Source organism: Columba livia, chromosome 9, assembly GCF_036013475.1.
Source record: "Columba livia isolate bColLiv1 breed racing homer chromosome 9, bColLiv1.pat.W.v2, whole genome shotgun sequence".
Taxonomy (NCBI): Eukaryota; Metazoa; Chordata; class Aves; order Columbiformes; family Columbidae; genus Columba; species Columba livia.
In genome coordinates, this window is record NC_088610.1 from 10690909 (window position 1) to 10717834 (window position 26926).

Genomic DNA, 26926 nt, shown 5'->3' on the forward strand with positions numbered 1-26926 from the left:
ATTTCATCTGATTCATCTGATTTCCATATAATAAGAAAAATAATTGTTTTTCCCTAAATGTAGGCAATTGGATGAGCCATAAGTCAGAATTAAAATATGATTATCTGTTATGAAGATCACAGATTCCTTTCAAAGTTTCATTATTTACAATCATTTTCTCGGTGGCATTTCAATTCTCAGGAAATTATGCTCTAAATTGTACCTAACATGCTCACCACCCACATGTAACACATGCAATAAGCTTATGAGATAGGAAGGGTGAATGTTTCCATTTTAATTTTGTTTTTTAATGAGATTTTGGAGTGGAGGGTGAGTATTTTGCTAAAATATATAGCAGAGATTGCACAGCAAGAGAGTCTAACAGGGCTTTCAATAGCAGTTATCTGCAATGTTATTTTCCTGCCATCTGGGTAAAATCCATCTCATTCTCTCCAAAGCAATGTAAAGGTTTTTTGTGTAGGAGGAGTGCCCAGGGTCAGTAAAGCAGGAGTCTTATGTCAAATGAGCCCTGAGGTTGCTGCTGTGGTTGGTGCGGGGGAAGAATGGGATAAACCTCACTACGCAGATCGTCTCCTCATGCCGAGCATCGTGCGGAATGTGCTGGGCTTTCCCCTCTTGGGCTTAATTAGTGTAGTAATACGAATATAACCTACGGGAGAAGTAGCAATGTGTAGAAGGATGCATTATCAATGGATTTTGTATTTGCTGGCTGTACGTAGCGCTTACAGCAGTGGTGGGCTGGACGCATGGCGCATACAGCCTCCCCTCTCTATCCCTTCCTCCTTCTGGAGCCCCTGTGGCTCCCGCTGGTTTATCATCACCACATGAGGATTCGGCTCATTATGCACTTCAACACAATTTCCTCATTCTTTTTTTTTTTTAAAAAAAAAAGAATCTTTACAAAACATGTATCTAGAGGGAAAATAATTAACAGCTGTCATTGGATCAAAATCTGATCTCTGTTAATTTGGTATGAGCCTGAAGTAACTTTGTGGGACTAAAGCCAAGGACTCCAGTTATTCTGCCTTTCTTTGGTAGTAAAGGAGCATGGAACCTGGCCTGTTGTCTACTGGGAAATATACCACTAGAGGTGGTTTTGTTCTCTCTTTCTGGAGATTAATTGGCTTCTTTGCTCGGAGCATATCTGAAAATGGGAGGTCTATAGATGACATACCTGTAATCCTAAAAGATTTATTTAAGGGTATTCCTTTCTCATTTCATTACGGCAGCAGTGTAGCCTTCTGAAACCAGTATTTAATGCGCTATGCAGTGCTACGCCCTTATGGGAGCTGGCATTATTGGAATGACACTATTCCCATATAGCAGCTTCAGGCTTTCCAGTGGGCTGAGAGACTGCCTGGAAAGACCATATGGATTTCACTTGTCTTCACATTAGGAAAGTATTCCCATCTTATACACTAGTGTTCAGATTCTCAGTAAGCCTCTGCTGTTTACAGCCACAAAATTTGTCAGCTCATATGTCTGAATGCTGTGATATTATAACAGCGGATGCACTAGAAATTCCCCAAGCAGCTCTGTAGTTACATCTCCCATGTCCAAAAGACAGCTGCAAAATGTGCGTGTTATTATACAGTTGTGTTCAAAGAACTACTGCACCCCAAATACCACAGATGGTACTGCAAAAACTTGGGGCTTGGTGGACCTGGGGTTCATGCAGGGGAGGGACAGCCCTGGCTGGAGACCCAAGGGTCAGTGCTGTGTCAGGATGGCATCTAGGGACAATGCCAGGTGTGAACTTCCCTGGGAAATTATTTATATTACTGTGGCTCTATCAGATCTTATTGAAGATCAGAGCCCACTGAAGGGAGAATTGTACTGGGGCTTTCCAGCCTGGTGGGGAGGGCTGGTGGGAAGCAGCCCAGGGACACTGGGTGACGCTCAGATGCACCGAGGCAGAGGAAAGTCAAGACTGAGCCCATATATCTATTTTTTTTAAATCTTGGCCCTCAGACAATATTTTCTTGCTTCTAAATTTTAGAGCACCCTGATCTAGATTTTCTTCAAGCCTGTCTCTGATCCACTCTCTATAAATAGTCTTTGTGTTCCGCAGCTTGGATGAGGAAAAGAAAAAAAAAAAAGGAAGGGGTATTCGCTTTGCTGCAGAGCTTGCAAAGCTTGCACAGCTCGCCTTTTCAAAACATTCTTGTTGGTAGGAAGGGGAGGAAGTAATGGGCGTTTGACTAAGTTAATGTACTCAGTGAACCATTGGAGAGCTGCCAACTCACATTTTTAAACAAATGTCAACATTAATTTTTAAACTTTAAATGCATATTTTGCATTTTTGCTCTCAGCTCTCTCCAGTGTTCCAGCACTTTCCGAGGCGCAGGAGCCGGTGCAGCCGGGCCTCTCCAGGGAGCTCCTGCGGAGGCAGCCAGGAATGGGTGCTCGGAGCACAGCCGTTCCCATGGCATTTGCTATGTGGGTGTAATTCTTCCCTTGCAGAGAAACCCTTACCTTACCCTTACATTTTCATAGTGCTGTTTGTTTCCTTCAGGCGATACCAAACTGAACCCAAGCAGAGTATGTATGTTACAGATTATCAGTACCATGGCTTCTCTTATAAATAGGGTCACTGTAGTTATGTCAGAGCTTTGCTGAGCACAGATTTAATTTAATCAAGGTATCCTTTAGTGTCAAGGCCCATCTGTTTAAAATTAGCACTATGATCTCTCCAGACCCCCTTTAAAAATGTGACGGTCTAGAATTTGTATCCCTTAAAGGCTTTTGCTGGGCTAACAACATCCAAAGTGCTAAAGGGAAGAATATTTTTCTAAGGATGAAGCACTCTTTGGAAAGCTTGTAGACAGGCAGTAAAAACAAATAATTGAAGAAGGAGTTGTGCTGATCACTGGGGACCACAGGGAGGAATTTGGCAAGAGGGAGAGCTATAGAGGGTAGCGCAGAAGCAAGGTGTAAGCAAGCTGTTCCTTGGCACCAAAGCGGGAGGGAAGGTATTTCCAGATGGCAGTTGGAGGGACCAGCTGTGGAGAGAAGGATGCAGTCCTTCGTGCTGAGGATTCCCCTGACCCTGGCTGAACTGCCAGCACAGCTGCAGCCAGACAGGACTGAGGAAGGCAGCTGCCTCCACGTGAGCCCACTCATGTGCAGGACACTGGCTTGGCTCTGCAAGCTGCAGGGTTTGCAAGGTTTTCCCCCAGGACAAGATCCAGAGCAAGAGCATTAAACAGAGCATCATCTCTTTTCCCATCCTCTTGGTGTGTGATACAGATTAGGGTTCCCAAAAGTGACCACCAGCTGCCAGTTCTCATAACCTGAGTCCATTTGGTTGCCCCACCAAGTAGGACAGGAATCATGTGGGGTTGATGTACCATGGTATGGTAACATGAGCCTAATGGGACCTGATGTCAGTATGAGTCCCTTTGGCCACCACAGTCCTCACCTTCGTCCCAGGGAGACAGGCACACTGTGCTTGCATCCAGTAAAACCTGACCTGCCTGGAGATGCTTTCCTGCTCCCATTGCTCTCCCCCTGCACCTGTCCTTTTCAAAATATCAGCAGAATTTAAAGACAGAGCTTGCAGTAAAAAAGAGCTGCGTCTTAGCAAAAAGAGCACCTTTAATCACAGTTTGTAATGGCAGCTTGTGCAGTAAATAATAGTTATCTTAAAATCATATTGCTTCTGCTTAGCAAACTCTTTTCTGTGAATAGAAATGCTGCACGAAAGTCAAGGCAATGACAGTCCTCCCAGCTGTGACCTCTCTCAAACCACCATGCTCTTTGTGGAGCCCTCCCCTCATCCCATATGGGCTGCCTGAGACAAGCAGCAGATGCTCACCCACACCCCACAGTACCATGGGCATAAGTTGCTATGTCTAAGGTCATAGATTTAGTGAACCAGTGCCACTAAATCGATTTTTTTTTAAGGGTTTAGGCATTTTTTTAAGACCTTCCAGCTGAGAGTTCCCTCTGAGCCCATAATGAAACCCCAACCCCAGGCACATGAGTCAGAAATATGAAAGTTTATGTCTGGCTTCACATGTGGTCCAAAGTGCCTGGGAAGACTAGGGTCCCCAAAGCTTTCCTGAAAAAACTGCCCTTGGACTAGCTGTAACTCCAGAAAATGTTGCATTTCTGATGGAGCCGCATATTTGGTTTGTGTTATTTCAGTGCAAACACTTGGCCGGGTTAGGACAATGGTCCGTAGCCTCCTCACACTTTTACCTTGCCCACCCTGAGCCTCATGCAGGCTGTGAACTGTGCAGAAACACCTCAGATTTTCACATCCCCTCTTCCTGGCCTCAACTGAGCTGAGGTAACATCTCCCCCTGCATTGTTGGTTTGCGGCTCACTCTGGGATGACTGCTGCAGTTGCAGGAGGAAAGACAACACTGAATTGATGGTGAATTACTCATATTCATGGCATACTTAAGTGTCTGAAGGCACGAGCAACCTGCCCAGGGGAAGACGGGGCCATGATGAGCCCGTCTGCCTCAGCAGGAGAAAGCTCTGAGTCATCTCGCTGAACTGCGAAGGCTGAATAAATTCTTTGGTCTTAATGGAGTTTACCCTAATGACTTTGAGGTTGCAGATGTTTTCCATTTATCTTTTTGGAATTGCCCCTTAATACTAACCAAAGCCATTATTAATTCCTTTTTTTAACCTAAAATGAGGATTATCATGACTGTCTGTCGAGTATGCACTAGGACTTCATAAGAGTATTTTATATAGCACCTTCAGATTAATCTAGATGCAAATAAGATATAACAGATTAATTAGTATGCAAATTAACTCATGTGTTATTTGCATATACATATATCTTTCCAAGCCTACTGCCTGGACAGGACAGCGGGTAACTTGCACGCTTGCTTATGAAGACGTCCTTATAACTCCATGGTAGCAGTGAAGCTCTCTCTGATGTGCACATTATTTCTTCTGCTTTTGCCCAAAGATACAACACTGAGAGTTTAAAGGAGCTTCCATATTTTTCAAAATAATTTTTCATGCCCGTAAATGTTTGTAACTGAGCAGCTCATCTCCAGCTAAGGTCATATAATTAGACTTCAGAATATCACTTTTTCCAGCTGAAATCACTAGTGGGACATCATTTGCTGTGTTTGGGTGACCAAAATCTCTGAGACATGACAAATTTTACCCAGGTCATTATAACGACACAGCAGCAGAAACTGCAGGCAGACCATTTGTAAGTTCAGGAAAGAAAACCCAGTGTTGGCAAACCTAAAATGACTTGGGAGCAGCTGTTCCTGAATCAGCAGGTTGATGGATAACAGTGGGGATGACATCAGCTGTGCTGGAGGTCCTGCACGAGAGCTGCTTTCCTTGTGGTTTCCCAGGGCCCAGGCCCAGCCAGCAGCTCCCAGGGACCCTCCTGTATGGTGGGAGGTACAGCTGGTAGAGCTGAGACCTGCAGGGATTACTGCTCTGACAGGTGCATTTCCAACCCATTTGTCTTTCCCAAAGTCCAGATCATATTCTTCACTCCACCACTCCACATGGGTCTGCACTTTGCTTGCACCACATTTCTGAGGTGGAGTTTGGCTGCAGATGTTAAAAACTGGGAGCTCAAGGAGTATATCCATAGGGTCTTCTCATGGCCTGCAGAGCTGTCATGGTGCTTCCTGCATCATTTTCCTCCTCTCTTCCAAAACAGTCCAGCAGAACTGATCTCTCAGAGCATCTGGAGTAGCAGTCAGCTTTTCCAGAGCCTGTTTTCTCTGCCTTGCATCACTCAGCACACAAGCAATGTGGGGCTGGTTTGGTGGGAGGCTTTAGTACAGCCAAGTGTAATGACGAGCCATGGGGTGGACCAGCCTTCTGTTTAATTTAAGAACATTTTCCCTACATTTTAAGCTCAGCAGTGAAATCCCTGCATCCAGCTGCATTTCACTGCCTCATTACTTCATAGATCATTTCAATAATCTGATTCCATAGCTCCCACACTCTATTCCCACTTCTCCAGCCATCAGCCAAGTGAGCTGGGCTAAATTTCTTGCAGCACAGAGGTGACGAGAATAGACTATGCAAGAGCCTAATTAGCAGTCTTTTCCTTTTACAAGTTATTGAAGTTTTCTAGGCATTGAGCCATGGTCTTTTACAGCCTTTTTTTTCGTTCCCTCTCTCTCTCTTTTTTTTTCGGTAGCTTCTATTTTTTTATTACAGGATAACTGCATTATTGACAGTGCAAGATACATTCTATATACTGCTAAACATGAAAAAAGAAAGTGTCAGATATACAAGATAAGAAAAAAAGTAGAGCTAAAGCAGCTAGGGACATTGCAGGAACTATACATACAGGCATAATAAAAGCTATACCAGTAATTTGCTTTTAGTCAGTTCCTGTCTTGGGGCTTTCCTCCACAGACATGCAGTATTGCCTGCCTAGGACAAGCAATAAAACTTTCCAATTTTCTTTCATTTCTGGAGTGAGTCTTTTTGCTCGAGTTTCCTACTGCTGGGGTTGTGCCTTAGACAAGTGGAAGTGTCTCCTTCTGTCCCTGTGTCCCCCGAGACAACAGCAAATAAAATTACTTGGGCAGATGGTGTATGTGCAACTGAAGTGCAGTCACTGCAAGTTCCCTGAAAACGAGAGGAAAACCCGGTGTACTGGATTTTGAGCCTTTTAATGACCTATGTTTTTGTCGTGAGAGTTGGTCACCAACCATCTAGGGAGCATGGGTGGTCTGTGTGAATAATAGGTGGCTACTGAAATGAAAAGTGGAGTGAGGAGACATGGTTCATTGCCATGGCAGCTTTTCCCTGTCTCTGGGTGTGTTGAAGGAGAAGTGATTGTGGAAGGTCCGTGTTCTTCATCTACTGCATGTGAGGCTTTAATTCTTAATGAGTGCTCTGGGCAGCTAAGTTAGATATTTTTCCTTTGTCCCGATCAGTGTTTAATGGCTACCACTGAAATAACTGAAGCAGGCTCACCTTGAAGAGTCAGTGGTGTGTTGGGGCATTTTCAGCTCTTCTTTATAAAACTGGACCTGCCTCTTGAGGATTTGATAACGTTCCCACTGAATTCAATAGCAAAACCGCTATTAAAACCTACAGGAGCAGACCACATGGTATCAAAAGTGGGATTTTAATTGATTGTAAATAATATCAAAGGTAAGCTGGCTTTGCAATGAACCCCTGGAATGGTGCAATAAGGAAGAGGTAAAAAAGAACAGTAAAAAAATGCTGTTAATTCAGAGACAGATATATTTATTTCAAGTAGATTATTCTTAGAAACACTCATAGCATTATTTACAAGAATCTCTAAAAAATTGCAGTGCTACAGAACCGAGATTCATCACTGAGGTAAAACATTTCATTATTATTTTTCAAATCAGTTCCCCTAGCAGAATATGAATTACAGGATTTCAGCCAGCCTTTTCAAGAAACCTCTTTTAAAAATTTACATAGCTTATAACAGATTGCCAGAAATATTACAAGAAGCCATTAATTTACTCCCAACCAATTAAAGCCTATGCTAACACATGCACTGATATGCACACACTTGTTCCTAATTTTTCTTCTTCGGTTAAGCATGAACAAAAAGACATGCTTTAGAACTAAAAAGAATTTGAAGGCATTTTCATGCTTTCTGTTTTTAGACTCAAGGGCAAATGTGCCTTTGATAAATATCATTCTGGTTTTTTTCTTCAAAAAAAGAAACCGCTTTACAAATCACTACATTTTTTTTTCTGCTGTTGATTGGCAGACAGATTTGCAAACAGCAGCATACCATCAGCAGCAATGTCTCCTCTAGCTTTTGAATTTAAACTGTTAGGGTTTTTATTTTAATTAATTTATTAAGGATACTAGGCTGAAGAAAGATACAGAACAATGGGATTTGGGCTTTTTCATATTACAGAATTGACAAGGTGATTTACAAAAATGGTCATGATCAATAATGTTCTCATGGGATCCCTGAGTGCAAACCCCTTTATTTGCTCTTTTTGTTAGTGGAGATGGTGCTACTTGCATTAAATGTCATCGCTTAGTAGTAATCCAGGTACCCAATAGGTTAGCGCATTAGACTTTTATCAAATATGAGCAGACACAGCCTGGGAATTTTTACAGATGTGTGAGAAAGAAGAGGCCGCGGGGAAGAGCTTGTGTTGTCTCAGCTGAGTGTCCCACGGTGTGCCTGGGGTGTGCATGGTTTGATATCTGAGAGTCTCAAGGTGCATCCTGCTACCTGTGAGTGCGCCAAGCTGAGAGGACTTAAGGGGTGGTAGAAATAGGGGAATGGGAAAACAAGGTATTTGGTCATCAGTAAATATGCTTTCTTGGTGTCTCAGAGTGATCATAGTGGCTCTCACATCAAACCCACACTTGGTGGGATGGAGGTAGTAAAGGATTCCTAGCTGAATCCAGGTCTTCTACTTTGCCTTTACAAAGTAAAATCTGGTTTATAGCCACCTGGCATATGAAAGTTTGTGTAAAGGGTGTAGCAGCATGGCTAATTCACAGGGAATCTCCAGGCTGAGTCAACCAAAATGTGGCACGTCCACCTGCAGCCAGCCTGCAGGAACCTTGGCTTGCCATGCAGCTCATGCAAGAAGTGTGAGCCAGTGCAGCTCACACCAGAGCTGTAGGAGTGCGTGAAAGCCGGCATCACCATGGAGGGTTGATGCTTCGTACTCATCTCCTCAACAAGTAAAAGCCAATATGCAAATTGCTCTGCAAAGCGGTGGTCACCCTTGAGAGTCATCCATCTGAGCTGCTGGCTGCATTGCACAGGGCAAGAACTGGAGCTAAGAATTTTCTAAATTGTAATAAAACCCAAGCAAGACAGATGAGTTTTAAAACATCGTCATCTGTGTTATGAACTTCCCACTGTGGTTCAGTTCAAGGTGTAACATTATGACCAGCATAAAAAGGCTTGAAATACTGGATTTACAATAGAAATACTGCCTTGTGCACACTACTATACCTGAAGGTGTCAACACACTCATATACTCATAGCATTAAAAGCCATTACAAGCACTTCTCTGGGAAGGCACCATGATTATTTTTCTTTCTGCTATGGCAAGGCTTGTCACCCTTCCACATATATTAGTACTACAAATTTCAATAGGAAAAAGAAAATCAATTCCACTTGAATATCGTTTTTGATGGTTGCTCTAACTCTTCTTATGGGCCCAAACAAAAGACTCCAGTTTAATGTGTGTGTATTTTGAGCTGTGCCCCTTGCTGACCCTCCAGTTTAATTTCCGTCCTTCAGATGAGATGAATGGAGCATGAAGCAGGTCATATCTCAAAACACTGACACATGGGTTACAGACAGAACTCACAGGCAGGAGAAGCAGCCAGTTTGTAGATTAAATCAAAGCAGTTCTGAATAGATGGGAGGTCAGCAAGGGCCAGCTTTGACATTTGATAGGGCCTTGTGATCAATCAACTCTTTCTTGGGTCTTCCAGGTTTCTTGATGACAATACTTAGAATAAATAAATAAATAAACCCAGATGGAACGTGGTAAAAACTGCCGAAGCATCTCTGAATTGTGTAAAACAATAGGGATTAATTATTATCGAAGATGATAATAGTGGGAGTTGTTTAAAGCAGCCAGCATGGAAGTTAGTGCTCTTTAATTGCAAACATTTTATCTGCATGCAGCCATAATAATTTTTTGCATGGTGTGTATTGTATCACTAAGATTTGGTAATAATCCAAAAGTATGATAGCAATTCATGGCCATTTATGGCACTTGGGAGTAATCAGAAAGAGTCCCTGATTAAAAACCTGTGATGCTGAAAGGAGGGGTGAGGTGATATCCTGGGCACTGATGAAATTTGACCCCTGCTAAGTCATTCCTGCCAGGATGATTGATCTGGAGGGAGTGAAGGAACATCCCTGAGAAGCAGATGTTTGGCTTTGGGCATGGACCAGATCTCATGAAATTAAGCAATTTTACCTAAAATTCTCCATGAGAGGAAACCCCCCACTGTCTGCGTGGTCTTTGCTACATAATAATGCTCCAGCAGAAAACACTTGTAGGGGAGTATTTGCAGCATCACTCCACACCAGAACTAATTTTGCCCCTCTGATGAGCACATTGAAAAATCTTACATTTCAATGGGTTCATTTTCAGAGACAGTATTAAGTTTTTCTGGCAGAGTATTCAGCTGAGGAGGGTTTGTTGTGACCAAATGGAGCTGTGATCTTACAAGGTTATAAGAAGATTGTTTTAGCTGTGTTTTTCCATCCTTGGGAAAATAAATGATATGATTTCTTGCTTCCGCTTCCTTGCTTTATGCAAGAATTGGAAATACAGCATGTATTTGGGGGTTGACTGTGGAATCCCATTAGAGATCATTGTGAAAATATTGTTTTTCAGGAAAATATTACATTTAAGAAAATCTGCCAGAAGTTTGTTTTTGAAGCATAAAAGAAAAATAGATGCAAAAACCTCATTTGATGGCAAGGGGTGTGCTGTAATGAAATGGAGAAGAGCTGATGAGGAAAGCAGGATTTGGAAGTTGGTTTAGAGAACAGTGAATTTCCCCAATGAGCCACAAACTACCCTGTGTGGTCTTACCCTCTAGCTCATGGTTCATATGCTCAGGCTAACATTTCCTTACCTTGGGGGATAAACTCCTTTCATCTGCAACAATATAAAGACAGTAGGCACTGCAGTGATGGAGAACCATATAAGTAACTTGACAGGCAAAGTAATGGGCTTGTGTTTCAATGCTCTGCTAAATAAGACTCCCTGGGTATCCCCGGACACACACTTTGAGGAGAAATGAAAATGTCAAAACATCTTGCTGCTGCTGCAGGAATTCAGCTGAGCTGCAATCTCAGAGACACAGGCTGAGCAGTCAGTGCCGTGAGCTGGCAGGGCCCCTGAGCCAGGTAGTGGCCAGCAAAAGATGTTAACTTTCACCAAAAAACATTGATAGTGAGAAGGTAGGAAAGGGGAATCTGCCAATGATAACTGGAGAGATGGAGCTAGAAACTCCTGACTTCTCTCTCACCTTGCCATTCAGTGTCTTGTTGACTTGAGCTGCATCTCTGGTCAGCTCTAGTTCTCTGCACTTCTGAAACTCACGTTAGGAGCCTCTTGGAAATAAGGTCTATCTGCATGCCTGCTAGTGCACTCATTTTCTGCCAGTCAATGCTCACTCACCTCAAAAAGATCTTGAGTTCAATACTAGGATGTTGCATACAGGATGATAAATTTTTAGGGTTAAGTGAAACCATTGCCTCTAGTCAGTGAAGAATTAGCTAAAATGATGCTGCACATTAATAACTTACAAATATCTGAGTTCTCTCTTCTCTATACCTATTTACTTCATTGGGGTCCCTCAACCTACTTCAGCCCCTCCATGTGCTGTTGAAGTCTTCTCCAGCCCTTATTCATCCTTTTCTCTATGATAGCCCATATCCTTTCTGTTTTCATCAGTTTGTATGCGGCCATATTCTCACCCAGACACCCCAAATCAGCACTAGGTGTGTGCCTGGGAGGAAAAGAAGGTAGCAAGGTTGTTGAAGACACCCAAATGCCAAACATGTATTTCCTGGGTAAGAATATAGGTTTGGTTTTTACGAAGAATTCAAAGCAAATGCTGTTCATTTAATAGGAGATGCATACAGAGAATACTTCTTGTGATCAGTGATTCAGAGAACATTTGTGAAAGTCTTTAAAAATATTGTGATCAGTAAGAGGCTATTTTAAGCTGGAAGGACTACCCAGGGGAGGGACACAGCAGGAGCCCTGGCTGGGGGGAAGACCCACAGAGCAGCCAGCCTTGGTCTGAAGCTCAACCTCTTCTTCAGCTGAGGCTCTGAAACAGCTGAGAAAGAATCTGGTTAACTATCATGTGTAGTTATATTTTATTACTTCATTTTGCTTCGTAGGAACTCTGCTCTCAGTTTTATAATTGAGAACTTAACCCTTTGCTCCACTGAAAAAAACAGCCTGTCTTCCTTTCCTAGCTGGCGATGGTGTGCAGAGGTAAATCTGACATCTCTCATGGCTTCACTCCCCAGAGGGTCTGTGAGAAAAGCAAAGAGCAGCACTGCAGGCAGATCCTCAGGGAGCCTCCGTTCAAAGGCAGATCTGGGGCGATGCAGGGAACAGGGCATTGTTTCCTGAAAAGCTCAAAGAATGAGCTTTGGGATCGTAGAGGTCAAGTGCCAGGTCCTGGAGGACACCTTTTGCCAGGAGGTAGTGTTACTGTCTCCCTGGAGAAGTGAGTATGTGCGAAGCCATGCCCCAGCAATGGGTAGCTCCTTGCGTCACAGTTAGCATGTTCCTGGAGAGCCTGCAGAAATACTTTGACTTTTTGTGGGTCTTGGTCTTTATCCTTGAAAGCCTGGTACATTTAACCAGTTACCTCTCAAGAATTTCTTTTCTTATCCTCAGGTTTCTGGAGATAAACTCTGGTATTAAAAGCAAACATTGTGAGCATTCTGCAGGCTCCTCAAATGCCCTGTTCGATAAAATCCTTAGTCCACCTCATCCACAGACACTACTACTAAAATTGTTTCCATTTTTAGCAATCTATGAAAAGCAGGTTATTCTGAAACCATTACATATTTTGTTCCAAGCGCTGGCTTTGATAGCAAAAGGGCAGCAACCAGAAAATGGTTCAAATTCCTTCCAGTGGAGGGAGGAGCAAATGCAGACTTGATGTAATGAAATACTCCATGCGATGCATGCACACGTCTGCATCAAGTGCTAGCAATGAGCAAGTCTGCTCTCCAAGACCTTTAGGACACCCTTTTCCCACACAGCTTCTCAGCCCCCAGGAAGTCTGTGCCTGGTGCAAGATCCATCACTCGCCTGCCTCGTCATAAAGAGCTTTAAAATACGCAGCCCACTCTTTAGTTGACAGATGCAGCAAGACATGAGGCAGGAGGAAAAGAAACTGTTTGGTAGAATTGATCTTTATTGCTCTGGTTTAGCAAAATATGTCTGAGGGAAGCAAGAATGGCCCTTTTGAATCATTTCTTGCATTTGTTATACAGGCTGTGGGAGAGAGGAATGCTTGAGGCAAGCTTGCTGCACAGTTTTGTGTAACAGTGTCTGCTCTGTCTGCATGTGCTGAAGAGCTCGCTCATGGAGGAGAGCCCAATGTGATTAGAGGCATTCCTTTCCTCCCTGAGATTTGTCCTTCTGAAAGTGTCTTTTGACTTGAGCACCTGGTCTGAGATAAACCAGTTTGTCACCACAGTGTTTGATCATTTACTAAGAGGAAGGACAATTTTGGCACAAGGTGCTTATTCAGATAGCAAAGCAAGTCTTTATGAATTTGATTTAACACTTGAGGTACTGAATTTTGTTTTTCCTTTCACTAAGCAAATACTTAAAATACATGCACCGTGGAGCCATGGATTTCCAGCCACATGCTAGAATCTCATTTTTTGGTGACTGCACAGTCCTGAAAATTAAAAGGTAATTTAAGTGCTTTAGGAAGAATTAAAAAATAAGATTGATGCATTATTAGTCACACCATAATTTATTTGGGAAGTCTCTGCCCTATTTTATTCTTCTATATAATCTTGCTTTCTCCTAATTCAATACTTTCCAGGCTCTACAGAACACTATTTTCCCACTTTTATTCACAGTCTGAAAAGCAAACGCCATTGCAAACTGCCATGTTTTTCATGCTTCATTATTGTACATTTTCTAGTACGTAATGAACTATCCCCATGAAAATTTGCTATGGATTGTCTTGTAATTGCCTAGATATGAAGGAAAATGTGGTTAGAGCAAAATAACATTAACGTTAAAAATAGGGAAATTGCAGTTAATCCATGTGAAGAGAAATACTTTGTCTCATCACAGAAAGAAGCAGGGGGGCTAGAAGAGAGCTGGTGGAAACAGAGAGCTCGTCGTACCTTTGGGATCTGGCCGCAATGGAGGAAGGACAATACAAAGGCATTATCATGGAGGCAGGTCTCCTGCCCCAGTGGCCATGGAGAACCTGCTAGAGATGCCACCTTCAGCCTTCAGGCCTCTGCATGAGAAAGATATAAGTAGCTGAAATAAATTCAGAGCAGCTCACAGTCATTATAGTGACTTGAATGGGTTAACTTGTGGAAAATTGTATAGCAGGACAGAAAAAAGAGCGGGGGAGGAATTAATGAGAAAGAATCCTACAAGTGCAGCTAGGAAAAATAAGGGTGATTTTAAGAAAGATGCAGAAAATACAAATGTAAATATGAAGAAAAATGTGCAGTCTGCAAGGAGGTGATCCTCATGCTGCAGGATTTTGCAAATTGGGCTGGAGAAAACTCCAGAAGCTGTCACTAAGGAGCAAATCATTTGCCTAACAGTAAGCAGGTCTGAGTGATCTAATAAAGCTTTTCCATTCCTTGTGTCTGGGACTGGAAAATTAATGCTGGATGTGGTGCCAAACCATGTACATTGGATGTGTCTCTGTCAGCGTTCAGTAGAAGTTAATTCTGTATGTTGATGATAGCATAATCCACACCACACTGTACCAAACGAAATGCAGGCAGTTAACCTGGGAGCAGGGAATGTTTATTTCATGCTTGCCTTGGGGTAAGAACTAATGGCAAATCTTGTAGAAACAGCATGCTAGATACTATCTTGTCTTTTATTTAAGTGTACTGATTTATCTCCTATGGGGAGGTGGTAGAGTCCCTATCAGCTCTCGAGTCATTTAAAACTCGACTGAACAAAGCACTCATGAATAGACTCTTGGGAGCAATCATGAACTGCTCGGGGATGGACAAGATTAAATACGAGTTTTTTATCCACCTATCGTTCTGTGGATATAGAGTATTAATTGCTTGGGTAAGAGCAGGGCACTGAAGTGAGGAGTTGCTGGTGTCCCCAGGCTCGAATCTCGCCCGATCTCCTTGTGGGTGCCTGAGCATGGCAGCAAGGAAAGTGCCAACATATTCCCCATTACAGGGAGTTTAAAATCAAAATCTTAACAAATATTCTTGAGTTGTGTAAAGTAAACACGCTTAGGCTACAGAGCTATATGCTCACTTGTTGTGACCTGATGGCCACATTCCAGCATCCTTCTTCCACCCTTGCTCAGTCAAAGCACAAAGTAGCATTTGGAGAAAAGCTGCAGAGAAAGTGCGTGTTTGTCATGTGTCTTCAGGGTGTGATGCTTTCCAGCCATAAATACACATGACTGTCAGTGTGACAAGATAATTATTTTATTGGTGGGTTTTCAACAAATTATGGGCCAAAATTTCCTTGTTCTACTCATCAGAGAAACTTCATTGAATTTAAAATCACCATTCTTCCAAATTAAAAAAAATTGGCCCTAAATCATAATTCATCAGTTGTTGTCATCCTTCAATTTAAATCTTTTCCACAACAAGGAAATAAATCTTTTTTAAAAGTATATTTAAATCAGTATTGATTATTCCAATCAGGAGTGTTGCATTCAGAGCTGTAAATCTTTTTGTTAGGATCCCAAGATAAAATATTGCAGCAAAACTGCTGTATAAAAAAGTCACTGTGGTTTAATCATGTGGTAAATTACTAGGATTTTTTTTATGTGGAATTTATACGGCATCATTTCTTTTGGATTGAAAGGGAACATTCCTGATTTAGCACTGATTACTCATCTACAGATGGGGTTAATGTCATACATCTCTTTGGGGATGCGTCGTCTTAAGTAATGATGTCCTTATTGTGTGCTCTATGGATCCGTTGTCAAGATGCCTTTAAATATATCCTTGACAGCACGTGGAGGTACCAGCAAATTACGTGTTGAATTAACAGGTAATTCAATCCATGTTGGTGTTAATCTTATTGCAAAATAACGAGCTACATAAAAGCCATTTTAGTGCAACTTAAAAAAAAAAAAAACACTCTACAAGATATAGTCTCTTTAATCAGAAACAGATTTTGTTCAGTTACCTTTAGTCTCCTCTGTAAAAATAGCAAGGCTAGATCCACCGTATCTCCTGGGAGCCCACGTCACAGCACCATGCAGCTGGGTACAGGGGTTGGACCAGGGTGCCACCGAGGCAAACTTGTTGTGTTCCATCACCATGTGAGATGGAGATGGGTTTGGGAGAGCAGCTGGTCCTCTGTCTCCCTCTCTCACATGCCTGACATCACCGAGACAATCTCTCATTGAGAGCTGGTATAACATGCATCCTGTTCCTAATGTTTCATCTTTCCTTTGGTTTTATTGGCCAACCTGAGGGATGTGTGGGCTGATAGATGTGAAAATGCTCCTTGGCAATTCTGGTGAGGAAGGCTTGATCCGGAGCAGTACAGGCTCCTCGAGTGGTACCCTCCCTGCTGGGGCTTCTTCCTTGTGGGAGTGAAGATACCAATAACTTTAGCGTTGTCAGTCCCTGGTGTATCTCAGGCTTTGCTGGAGGGCCAGGGCTCATGTGCTGCTGCTTCTTGGGCCTCTGTGGTTGGAGAGATCAAAGCAAGTCACTTTGCAAGGGCCCACACCAGTGCTGAACAAAATATAACACAAAAAAACAGTTTCTCTGTGCTTTTGCCTTTGCAATTTTCATGCTTATTAGCTATGCAAAACTATTCGTTCATCCACTACCAAATGTATTCTCATTATATGAATAATTGTGTGGTTTGCTGAGAAACGTGCACTGTTTTGGTTAATTTTCAAGCTGTCTAGTTTGTTTCTGCTGTGTCTGCTGCCAGCAAAAGGTTTCTCAGCTTCTGCTGGTCTCCTGTGCTGATGCCACGTATTCCTAAGCTTAGCAGAAGAATTATAGATTTCAGATCTCCCAGTCAAATGCAGAATTCAAAAGCTGTGTTTCTTCCCATGCATGAAGAGCTTCCTGTTTGTGAACGCAGTCGTGCACACTGTGGACGCCTCATGTCAGGTTCATTTGAAATGGTCAAAAATTAAAATTCATTCCTGGAAGCAAGGCTGTATTCTTGGAAATGCTCTGTGCTGTGCACTCCTCCCTTGGAACAAATTTCAGACCATCCTGTCACAAACTGACAGCCAGCAGATGAGAAATTCAGAGCCCATCAGCCCCTTTCATTCATTCCACTATTTTTCTGTATGTGGCCAGTGTTAATCCTTTTTTTTTTATGAGGGATACGGAATCTGTGTCTGAGAAATGGCTACAAAATACCTTGGTCTGAGCCTACAATTGAACCGCACACACAAAGGTATCTGGATCTGAAAGTGTGGCTCTTGATCTACCAAAGATACATCTGTGATCAAATCTTGTTACAGTTAATTTGTACAGAAAGATGACTGATGATGACACTGACATCCCTTGCCTGGGAAATCTCTTTCACCAGGGAAGATGGACAACTACATTATCTGACACTCAGGTACAGAGGTCCAAGTTAGGCCATCATACTCTGTGGGGAAACTAAGTGACAAAGCTGTGATTAATATGAGCATGAATGGACAAGGAAAGAGTTCCCTGAGCAGTCAGGACTGCAGAAGTCCTCAAAACTAGTCTGTGTTCATGTCGTGTTTCTTTTCATATCAACAGTTCACCTTAGAAGTAGACATGTAAAACAAACACTGAAAGACAAATGGAACCAAAGCAGTATCACTAGTCCCTAAATCTGTTCTTCTCGACCACTGCACTGCAATGAGCTAAATCCTGCCTTTGTATCCTACTTCATGCTGTATTCCCTAAGGGATGTGGCACAGAAATTGCAGTCAAGGAAGGGAAAAGCAAAAGTAACATTAAAATAACTTCGCTCTTCCTAGATCCTGGTTTATGGGAAATCCAAAGGGACACATGATGCGTGTCAGTGCAACCTTTGCAGCTGCTCTAACTCACAGCAGCGTTCCCAGGGCTGCTGGGAGGCTGCACAGCCCCGTGCGCAGATGGTCTGTGACTTTCTCCTGTCCTTGCACCACCCTGCAGCCCACAGCTCGGTGGGGTAGCCCAGGACCACCAGTGCTGGCTCTGCTTCCCCACCACAGAGATGTTGCCACCACGTCTTTCAGGTGTCCTTCAGAGCACACCTGTGCCACCAGAGCAGCCATACAGAGCACGAGCGGGGCAAGAATGAGCCTCACTCTCTGTCTCTATAAGAAAATCTTTATTGTGAATAGAGTTCTGCACAATAGATAAGGGCTCTCAGATGAAAAACTGCTTCCCCTTCCTGGCAGAGTCTAAAATTTCTTCTGATGGTGATGACGCCTTGAACAATGACAACCTTCATTCATCTCTTCTGGCCAGGAGAGAGCTGAGAGTTCACATTTTAAGCTCTTTCACTGCACTGAAGGCACATAAAAGCCTCTCATCACTGTTCAAACACAGTCCTCCATTAAGAGTTATTTGAGCAGGAACCACTCTTCTGTTCCAAGCCTCTTTGTATGAAATCCTTCCAGCACTGCGTGTGGCATCAGCCAGCAGCTGATCTGGTGTGTGCTGTGCCAGACATACCAGTAATGGATAGTTAATTAACCCAGTTCATCAATCAGTCCCTTTCCAGGACAGTATTGATTATTTTTAAAGCTTAAATGTCATATCTTCTTTTTACCTTTCTGTCATTGTCATATGCTAAAAAAATACATACATGAGGGAACTTTTGATTACTACAATTTTTCTTCACTTGCTTCATTTGCTTGGCCATTTGTACCAGCCAAATTGTCTTTATTTTTCAAACTCTGTCAGGACTCAGGGCTTGCCCTTCAGGCAAAATGCAGTTTGATCCCAATTTTGTTTTCAGCTTTTGTCTCAATATTTTTATTGTCTTCCTAAAAAGCTGAAACAAAACCAGAGAAGAATCAAAAGCTAGTAGATTTTTTTTTTAGGTACCAACAGTGCCTTTTTATCTCTTTAAAAACCTTTTGGTCATGAAAATAATTATCGTTTTCACAAAGAATGTATTTAATTTCCACTGGAGCTAATACAAGAAGAAGAAGGATCTTGCAATTAAGGTGCTTTTGGACAAAGTTTACTCCATGACTGTGTGACCTTGGTTCTGTCACCCAACTCCCAACAATTCACTTCTCCAGTAATAAAGCTCTGCAAAGGTATTGCCAGATTAAAGGCCAGGCTTTCAAAAGTTATGAGTCGTTTTGTTTCTCTGACTTAGCCTATGGAGGTTGGGTACTCCAGCATCTCTAAAAATGAAGACCTGTTACAGAAATTTGACATGAACGGAGGCATCCAGAAATGTAGGCACCTAGAATCAATAGTTGCTTTCAAAAATCTTGGCCTACACCCATGACCTCTTGTAAAGTACTTTAACATCCAGATGTTGAAGAGAGAATGATTTAAATGTTTTGCAGTTACTCCCAAGAACTAGAAGTTTGCAGGATTGTGTCACAATAATAATTTAAAAAAATGTATAGCAGATATAATGAGGAAATTCTCACAAGTTCAGGGAAAAGAAGATATTTTCCCAAAACAGTGTTGATTTGCTTTAGTTCGGTCTGGTCCCCCTCTGTCAAGGCTGTTACAAATCTTCTGAGCAAAGGAGCTTTCCTGGGAGACGGACAGATCTCTGCTGAATCACTGAATTTAAGTTTTCTCAGCAGCCCGAGAGGCAGCCCACATTCGTGGCCTTGCAGGGTGTAAGTCTGGGGACGGTGTGCTGATCTACACCCCATGAGTGTCTGGCCCGTAACCTGTCCATCTGCTCACCTGCTTGCTTGGTGTCTCTTTTGCACACAGACATTGGGGCTCTGCAGTGGGGACAGACCCATCCCGCCCTCCCACGGTTCCTTCCCACAGACGCCTCCAGCCACGCTTGGAGCAGAAGGTCCCTTGTCCAGCCCAGCACCACGACCAGGGTGGCCGATTCCCTGCAGGCGAGCGGTGGCCATGGGTTAGAACTGGGGGAAGAGGTATTCAGAAGAGAAGCGCAGCCTTGACCAAAAATAACCCCACTGTTTAGGCGCCGTATGAGAGGTGGGATCCCTTCTGAAGAATTTCATGCTTGAAAGGTGAGACAAGTCTCCTGAAAAGGTTATTATCTCGAGCAGACAAATCCTTCAGCAGGTTGGGCTCCTTTTTTTTGTATACCTCAAACAAAGAGGCAGCACAATCAAAGAGCTGTAAGATCTTTTTTTTTCCCTTTTTTTTTCCTGCCTCTGTGCCATTCCCTTTCATTTCTGCTGCCCACAGAAACTACCGCACCTCCCTATCTTCTGCTGAATATACATCAAATAGGAGGTGAAGCACTGGCAGTCTTCACAGGAGAAGCCAGGTGGCGAGGGGGAGAGTGTCTTGCATGCTGCACTGTTTCATTAATTTATTTTTCCTCCTCTCTGGGGGAAAAGTAAACATGGGTGACCCAGACCAGACTGAAAAATGCGTGTGTGTTGCAGGCTGGGAAGGAGCCTGAGAAGCGTGTGATGGGTGCAGGTCAGCTGCTTCTGCTGCTGGCCTAAAGGGGTGTGGGTCTGTGGTGAGGCTGGCTCTGGAGGGTCCTGGGGGCTGCTGGGACCCCCCCAGGCCAGGATGAGCTGCTGCAGGCTGTGGGATGCTGCCCCTGGCAGGATCTAACTCTTCCCCTTTATGAAAAATACTTTTCTTGAGCTTCCCCAAAAAACAGGTCTGGCGTGATCTCAGGACCACTTCAGGTTTATGTGTTCCCCCTTCTCTAAATGTTTCTCTCTTTTCCTTTAATCTCACCTACAAGGTGTAATTCGCCTATTCAAACCAACACCGTTGTGTCTTCCCTTCTGCGTACGTACTAGCTACGATAATGGCAATAAGCATTATTACTGTGGCCTGGAGAAAAACATTACTATCAACCTGGTTTATTGTGCAGTTTATTCAGTATGAATTAATCTTGGAAATGTTATCAGAGGCCACTGACATTCTTGCAGTGCACACTTGCTTTGTGAAGCATTTGCTTGAGGGGCTATTTCTAACATTTGACTATTTTTTTTTCAAAGGGTTGTGTTGTTAGTTATCTTGCTTGCAAACAAGATTCACTGACTACCCAGCAGTAGGATACCATAGTTATTTTAAGGAAAATCAGCTGCACAGGCAGGCAGAATAGCTGTCAGATACAAGACAGCTGAAGTATACTAGCTTTGTTCATCGGTCAGAAAAGAAAATTGCTGACTATGTAATACCTGGGACTATCACAGCAAGACCCCTGGGGCCTGGGGAAAGACAACACCACAAATGCCTTTGTGCCCTAGCTTCTTGTACTGGGAAAGAGCCTTAAAAGTCCACATTTCTGAAATCAAACCTTTATACGTGTGGACATTGTCCAAGCATTGCTCTGGATCTTACACTGGAAGGTGAACTGAGAGCACGTTTCAGCTCAGGTGCTGTAATGTGCTTTTATTGCTGTGCTTTGAAATTCGTCTTTTCATTTCTCTCTGGAGCACTCGGCCTTCCTGGCAGCTTGAACTCTGTCTCCTGTAGTGTTCAGGCCATGACAATCTCTCTTTTTTTTCCCCTGTTTTTTTTGCATTGCTTTTCTGGATGTCTTTGAGGATCACCCTGCCTGGGATCTCACTCGTAATGGGCACAGGAGTGGTTTTAGGCTGGGTTCTCAGCCCCCTGGTCCTGCCCTCTCTTGCTCGATGCTGCTGACGACTGGCCAAAGTGGAATAGGTGCATTTCCCCAGCTCAGCACCTGTCTGGGGAAACTGGCTTTTTCTTAGGTTCGTGTTTCTACCGAACATAACCTAGTGAGCCTTATCCTGCTCTCACCCAATGACGGGCTGATAGACGTGCGTGGGTGAGAGCACATCGTCCCGTATGGCAGCTCTGTGTCACAAGGAGATGACAAATCCGTTATCCCCCGTGGCACTGGCTGCGACAGGAACACACCGCTGTGGCTCCAGGCTGGAACGTGGTGGCTCAGGGTTGTGGCAGCACAACCCATCTGCAGAATTTTATTTTTTCGGTAATCCGCAGAGCATGAAGGGAGTGGCTTTTTTCTAAGCTGAGCTGCTATAGCGGTAGCCAGATGGCTTATGGCATGATAGTGGGTCACCAAAATGTCTCTAGAAGCACTTATGTGTCATGTCTGTGTGAGACAGGTCATCTGCAAAGATGCAGATGTGATTCTCCATTTAAAACATACAGCAGCAGCAGCCTGATTTATATGGAACACACGGCAAAGGTTGCACTATGCGAAAATGTGGCTCTTCCTTTTTTGTGCAGATAGCTTTGATTTCACTGAAAATAATCCATTCAAATCAGACAACAAAGGTGTACAGTTCTCATGTTGTTACACTACAGGCATTTATTCCCTCTTGCACTGTGAGGTTTCCTAAGTGGAGCACGAGGTAGCTCTGGAAAGCTGCTCTGCTCATCTTTCCCTGTCACTGTCTGGTTTGTTTTTATTTAGATCTGGCACATTTTTAAATGCCACTCTGCCATACCACTGCACTGAGGCTGTTGTTTCATTAACATACAGCCTCCCGAAGCTGCATCCAGCTCCGTGCCCTTCCCAGGGGGGCTGAGGTGCCCTGTACCCCACCATCCCTCTCTGGCTGCCCTCCCAGGGTTGGGGTATTAGAGATGATCCTGCGGCTGTTGAGATTGATGCTGTGCCCCTCATCTAAGAATAGTCTCGCTGTCTTGAACGGTTGCCAGTTTTTGATAGCTCAGCAAGCAGAGGGAAGAAACACAGCCATTATGTAATGGCTTCTCCTGGCCAAGAAAAAAAAATCCCATTTATTGATCTCCTGTCTGAAAACCTCAGTAAATCCATGTAATTGATGACCAGCTGTTAAGAAAAGCTGTTTGGAGGAAGAACATCTATAATTAAAGAATAGACACTTCAAATTCAACTCTCCCTCCATTTTCTCACTGCATTTCTCTGTGCTGCCTCAGGGAACAGCCATCCTGCCTGGCCTTTAAGCTTCTGGTTTCAAACCAATATATGCCTTTCCCAGAGAGCAATGTTGCGTTCTCCAATTTCACTCCCTGTGCTACAGAGGGGAACTATTCACGGAGCTGTGTGAGAGAAGGAGATTAAGGAAATATCGAGACTAACAGATGGGAAGCAGGCAGTGGATGACGTGTAGGGAGGGCTGATGTTACAGCAAGTCTTATCTTGTTAGCAGAAATGTGTTGCAATAAGCAGAGTTCTGGGAGAGGGGTTGGTTTTGAGCATGGAATATGAAAAGTCCTTTCTATCTGATGAGGGACCTGCCTGTGTCTAAAAATGCCATGTTATTATACCCCACCCATGGGCATTTAGATCTTGACACTCGTTTTCCAGATCTGACCAATCTCCTTTGGGCTGTGGAGGTGAAAATGTTTCTGGGTTTCTCTGCTGAAAGCATGACTGTCTCGGTTTGATTGAGGGAACTCCAAAATATAGGTCACCCAGCCTGACCGTGCAGCACAGCTCTCCAGACCAGTGGGTATCCAGGAGCTGAACTACAGCCTCCTCCTTCCCCTCCTCCCCCAGACATTCTGAGTAGAGACTACACTGGAAACAGACAATTTAGCATGAGAATTATATTATGCATTTAAATGTAAATTGCCTGGGAATTGACGATTGCTTTGTTTGAATTGTAATGATTTGAGTATGCATGGGTTTTTTTCTTAGAGTGCATTTTAACTGGTATTTATGTTCTTTCACATTCATCTCAAACACCAATTTGCACGTGTCCCTAAGCTTTCAGCTGTAAATCCTTGAGCTGTCATATTCACATTAGGAAACCCATTCCTGTCACCCCTCCAGCAATTGTAGAACAGCACTTTTTTCCCCCTCTCCATCTTGATTTTTTGGAAGACCTCTTGTTTTAATTCAAGGAGACAAAATCCTTAAGTCCAATGAGAAAATACAGCTTGGTTCCTCTCCCACTTGCTGAGCACCAGCGCCGTGGTCCTGCTCCTGCCTCCCCCTCGCTGCCTGCAGATCAAACCCCACCTCAGCAGCAGGGAGAGATTGTACAAAGGCTGCAAGTGCAGAGGTCTGTTACCAGCCCTGCCAGTCAGAATGGCACACATGGAAAATTAACTCTGTGCTCTTCGGCAGCAGCCCAGCACAGCTGAGGGTACAAAGCCCAGACTTGTCAGCCCCTCCATCCTGATGTTGAGCATCAGTTCAGAATTTGGATGCTGGAGCTGAGCTAAGACTCAGGCAGTATGATCCCATTGCTTGTGCAGGGCACCTGGAAATGAGATTGAGCAGACTGGGGTTTTTTCACATGGTAGAGAGGGAGAGGGTGAAAAAACAGATGTGCACAGATCTCTTCACAGCAAAGACCTGGTGTCATCCATGGATGCTCCTGACCTGTTAGCAGGGTACCAAGCACCAGCCCGCAGCACGAGTGTAAAAGGCTGGTTGGTCACCCAAGTTCATTTTTACGCTGGCTCAGAAAATGAGTTTTTTTACCATCTAGAGAGCTAGTAAAGTGAGGGAAGGCAGGGGTTAATCACCTCTACTCTCCCCAGACCTGTGGGAGAAGCCTGGATTTCAGCTCTGTTTGTAAGGTGGAGAGCAGTAAATACCATCATTCGCAGAGTCTTTTTGAGGTGCAGCCAACTTTCAGGAATGCTGTATCTCGATCCAAACAAAACCTGCATGTTTCTCATTGGCCTGGCCTTGTTTCTTGAGACTATTTCTCTGATTGATGCAGGAGATAAACAAAAATTTAAACAACACGTGCCTGGAAACATAAACGAAACACTTGCACTAGAGAGAGAAGATTGCAAAATCAGCAGCTTATGGGGCTTAAATGCAGCCATCCAGTCTCCAAAGCCAAGCTGTTAAGAAAACAAATAAATAAACAAATAGGAAAAAAAAACAAAAAACAAAAAACAAAAAACAAACAAACAAACAAACAAAAAAAAATAAGCCCCTGACCTTAATTGTGTCGGTTTATGTCTGTGAAAGCCAGAATCAAGCTTTTCCCTCCCAGCTCCCACACTAATTCCCTTGGCCTCAGTGGCATAAAAGGCTCAGGAGCCCCATCTGATCCCTCCATCTCCTGCCTAACAGTGCCAGCAGCCAGGAGGTCAAGTCCTGTCTGCATAGGAGACCCACAGGATCAGTCCCTCAGTCCTGAGCTCTTCTCCCAGTTCTTACCTAACTTCAAGTGCAGATGTCTGCAGCAGCACTCACTTCCTGATCTGGGTAGAGCAGGTGGTGACAATCACATATTGCTGATGATGAGTTTTCCCTTGCTAGCACATACAGTTTTCATTGATGGAGAATGGCTGTTGGGGAGTTAGAGAGGCTGGATGTAGTTTGCTGAGCCACAAAGCTGTGATTATAATGTGTTTCATGCAGTTGTTTTGTAATTTATCACATTCGAAAAATCACCCGTAGTGATACTTAATGTTTATGTCAGGCTTCATGTTGTTAGATTAAAAAGCATCTGTTCAACCAACGAGGTTGTAGAATGGAGGGTGTTGGTCTCTTCTCCCAAGTAACAAGTGATAGGACAAGAGGAAATGGCCCCAAATTGCAACAAGGAAAGTTCAGATTGGACATTAGGAAAAAGTCTTCATGGAGAGGGTTGTGAAGCAGTAGAACAGGGAAGTGGTTGAGTCACCATCCCTGGAGGTCTTTAAAAGGTGCATAGACTTAGGGACATGGTTTAATGCCGGTGTTAGGTTAATGGTTGGACTTAATGATCATGAGAGTCTCTTCCAACTGGAATGACTCTATGATTCTGTGAAAAAAAGAGGCAGGACATCTGGTGGATACATCCCCTGGGTGCACCTCCAGTGCACCCCTAGGTCCATTCCTGGGTGCATCCCCTGGGTACACAACTGAGTTCATCCGCACAGCCATGCAAGAGCACAGCGTGCTGCCTCCCAGCAATTCGGAAAATTCCCAAGACCTCGAAAGGTTCTGCCTCCCATTTCTGGCAGCGCTTCCCAGGGAGGTGCCAAAACACGAGCTGAAGAAGACCTTGAGCTGTGCTCTGGGGGGACGAGGCAGCAGGGTCAGACCCCTGCACTGTTTCCCTGTGGCATATTTAAGCTCACCCCTGGGACCTGGACCTGGCAGCACAATTCCTGCCAGGCCAGGTGGGAATTCTCCCTGGGTTGTGCTGTTACTTCAAATATCTCAGATCTTCAAGTCCTCTTTTTCAAGCCTCAGACAAAAACATGACAGGTATCCCACAAATCAGCCATCTAAAGGGAAAAAAATAGAAGTCGCATTTAATTACTCCTTGAGGGGAACTTATAAATGAGGAACACTTATTAGTGCAATATATTTTTTCTTCTCTATCTTTGAACTGATCTCTTATAGCGCCAGCGAAGTCCCAGCATAACCTTGTAGTGTGTTTCATTATCATTCAGACAGAAACTGCTGTCTTATGACTGCAGTTTTAAAGTACAGTACACTTTCATAATTTCTAAGTAGGCAATCAAGTGGACATAACACATGAAATTATATCCAGTTCTGGCACCAGACCCTGCCCTTTGCTTGCCTGTGCATTTTGGTGGATATTAAGGCCTGGGTGCAGCTGAGGGCTGGATTTCAACCCAAAGGTGATCCTGCAGTCCTTCCTCCCCTCTGGTAATAGCAATGTAAACATGCAGGCATTTATGAATTCAGTAATTTTAATTTTAAACTCACTCAAGCACTGGTGCAGGATCTCTTCTTTCCCTTTCTTGGCATGAAGGAAGCAGGGCATGGGCAGCAAGTGGCTCCTGCTGGAGAATACATGACCCATGAGCTGGTCCTTCCAATGGCTGGGTTGCCAGAAGCTTCAAGTGATGCCATGTGTTGTTGGCACTGACCTGAGGGTACCAACATCTTCAGCTGCTTTTCTGCCCTCAGGCAGCTCTATGAATCTGCAAACCCATTCCCTTAGCTAATTTACAGATGGCAAAGGCAAAGCTAATCAATCATTTCCCAGTGGAACAGTTGGTAGCCCATCGGTTTGGTGTGCTTGTCCCTGAGCAGCGTGGCTCTACCCCACCATTCCCAGGTGGGCATCTCAGCATTGTCCTTCATCCCAGGCTTCATTTCAGGACAGAGGAGGATGAGAGTTTATTCTGAAAGCCACACAGTCTGTGGGAAGTTCCATGTTTTCTTGCCTATGTTAAAAAGCTGTTAACATGCGATATTTTCAAGAGAGAGCAGTA

At 43.7% G+C, this 26926-nt stretch overlaps 1 long non-coding RNA gene across 1 annotated transcript in view; it reads left to right on the plus strand.

Moving 5' to 3' along the window:
• LOC110361785 (uncharacterized) overlaps positions 1 to 26926 on the plus strand; it is a 236223-nt gene that overhangs the window by 103665 nt on the left and 105632 nt on the right. The gene's annotated exons all lie outside the window — the stretch shown is intronic.